Genomic DNA, 2,500 nt, shown 5'->3' with positions numbered 1-2,500 from the left:
TAACTTGGTGCAATAGTTTTCTAATAAGAAAACATGTGTGAAGCTCATAACAGCTTGACATCCGAGTAGTCGTGGCCGAGTGGTTAAGGCGATGGACTTGAAATCCATTGGGGTCTCCCCGCGCAGGTTCAAATCCTGCCGACTACGTCTATTTTAATAGCTTTTTGACCTTTTATCTTTGTTGTTCAATTTGCATGTTTACTAGTCTATTCCCCATGACAGTGATCTGTGATGGAGCGAGTTTCCAGGACCAAACTGACTTTATCTTTGACTGTTCTTTAGATAATCTATTCTGGAGCAACATTACATGTGCGACTTGTCGCCAATCAAAAGAAACACCGTGGGTGCCATCATGTAAGAGGTTTTTCTCTTGATCTTGTCCAGCAGCCACAGACCGCTGTCCTGGCTAATGGACTGGGACATGCACTTTGATTTGCACAAACCTTAAATTATCTCTCAGATGAAGCCTTTTACCATGCAATGCTAATCTTTATCGACTACTGGATGAACAGTTTTCTAACACTATAAGTTTTGCAATTTATTTTTTTCACACTTTTTCCAAGTAACAGATACAGCAATCTTTTTACTAGCCACTTTTCATCAACATTTCAAACTGCGCTAGCTGTGATATCGTGGAAATGTTGGTAAATTTGTGGAATGAAAGGTTATAAGATATCAATTTACCATTGTGTATGATTGCAGATTTGCACTGCAGCTTTGGAGCCTGTTTTCGCCATCGTTCACGATTTCATATGCTTTATTCAGCAAAACAAGCCGCAGCCATGATTGTGTCATGGTTGGTTCCATGGTGTAATGGTTAGCACTCTGGACTTTGGATCCAGTGATCTGAATTGAAATCTCAGTAGAACCTGAGCACACATTTTGATTTTTCCATCTGCACTCAGATCGACGATGCCCAATGTTTATGATGAAACAAGCAATTTAAAATACACATAATAAAAGACAAAAAAAGAGTTCAAGGATTCATGGTCAAAGCTGTCAATATCACTCATTGTCTATGTCATACCAAGCAATCTCATACTCTGTGACTTGAGTCAATATTCACATAACACTCTTTCCAAGTGGGTGAATCTGACAAGGATTTGAAGCCAAAATGGCTTCAGGAAGTGTTTTTGATTTTTCTCTAAGCCATCTTTTCTTGTGTTTTCCAGAATTTCCTAAAGTGCCTTATAAACATTTTTGGTGGTGTTTTTCTAAAAATTCTTTTCGGCGTCTTTTGAATGTGTTTTGTGGCTTCTTTTGTAGCACACAAAAGTCAATCAGGACCCTTTATAGGGTCTTTCGAACCTTACCGTTGACTTGTATTATAGGTATGGAGCTGTTCAAAGTGAAAAACAGCTGAAGATTGATATGGTAATTTCAGTTAACCGCTGGACATTTTTGGAAACTTGAGATGGTTAATAGATGCTCCAAAGCCTGATCAAATGAACATCAAGTCTTTTTTACTTGGAAATGATTATGTTCAGTCTTCTCAGCATTTTCGGATTATTTTTAAGGATGTTTTTGGAGCTGACTGACTCCAAATCCACATTATGAAGAGGGAAAAGCTTTAAACTGTGAATGGTTCCCATTGATGATGACTTTAAATCAGATTTTTGCATTTTACTGAGACCTTGTATTTTCTTTTCATTTTCTGAGATGTCTTCCAGAGGGTTGATCCCTGAGCTTGATCATGGTGCTATTAGAAAACGTGTGTGAAACTCATAACAGATTGACGTCTGAGTAGTCGTGGCCGAGTGGTTAAGGCGATGGGCTAGAAATCCATTGGGGTCTCCCCGCGCAGGTGCAAATCCTGCCGACTACGTCTATGTTTAAAATAACTTTTTGACCTTTTATCTTTGTTGTTCAATTTGCATGTTTACTAGTCTATTCCCCATGACAGTGATCTGTGATGGAGCGAGTTTCTAGGACCAAACTGACTTTATCTTTGACTGTTCTTTAGATAATCTATTCTGGAGCAACATTACATGTGCGACTTGCTGCTAATCAAAAGAAGCACCGTGGGTGCCATCAGGTAAGAAGTTTTTCTCTCGATCTTGTCCAGCAGCCACAGACCGCTGTCCTGGCTAATGGACTGGGACATGCACTTTGATTTGCGCAAACCTTAAATTATCTCTCAGATGAAGCCTTTTACCATGCAATGCTAATCTTTATCGACTACTGGATGAACAGTTTTCTAACAGTATAAGTTTTGCAATTTATTTTTTTCACACTTTTTCCAAGTAACAGATACAGCAATCTTTTTACTAGCCACTTTTCATCAACATTTCAAACTGCGCTAGCTGTGATATCGTGGAAATGTTGGTAAATTTGTGGAATGAAAGTTTATAAGATATCAATTTACCATTGTGTATGATTGCAGATTTGCACTGCAGCTTTGGAGCCTGTTTTCGCCATCGTTCACGATTTCATATGCTTTATTCAGCAAAACAAGCCGCAGCCATGACTGTGTCATTGTTGGTTCCATGGTGTAATGGTT

General features: G+C 38.8%; 3 non-coding genes across 3 annotated transcripts in view; all 3 read left to right on the top strand.

The window, feature by feature from the left end:
- The first annotated feature begins 65 nt into the window (after nt 1-65).
- On the top strand, nt 66-147 carry TRNAS-UGA (transfer RNA serine (anticodon UGA)). The gene has a single exon. It is a non-coding gene; the product is annotated as a tRNA-Ser (tRNA).
- A 1,596-nt stretch (nt 148-1,743) lies between these two features.
- On the top strand, nt 1,744-1,825 carry TRNAS-AGA (transfer RNA serine (anticodon AGA)). The gene has a single exon. It is a non-coding gene; the product is annotated as a tRNA-Ser (tRNA).
- Nucleotides 1,826-2,480: 655 nt separating this feature from the next.
- The window catches only part of TRNAQ-UUG (transfer RNA glutamine (anticodon UUG)), a 72-nt gene continuing 52 nt past the window's right edge, over nt 2,481-2,500 (top strand). Inside the window, exon 1 of the tRNA in view lies at nt 2,481-2,500. This exon is cut by the window's right edge and continues 52 nt beyond it. This is a non-coding gene — a tRNA (tRNA-Gln).

Source organism: Dendrobates tinctorius, unplaced genomic scaffold (assembly GCF_039654945.1).
Source record: "Dendrobates tinctorius isolate UK_male_01 unplaced genomic scaffold, ASM3965494v1 ptg000462l, whole genome shotgun sequence".
Classification (NCBI taxonomy): domain Eukaryota; kingdom Metazoa; phylum Chordata; class Amphibia; order Anura; family Dendrobatidae; genus Dendrobates; species Dendrobates tinctorius.
Note: the sequence above shows the minus strand (reverse complement) of the source record. Positions and strands in the feature narration are given on the sequence as shown.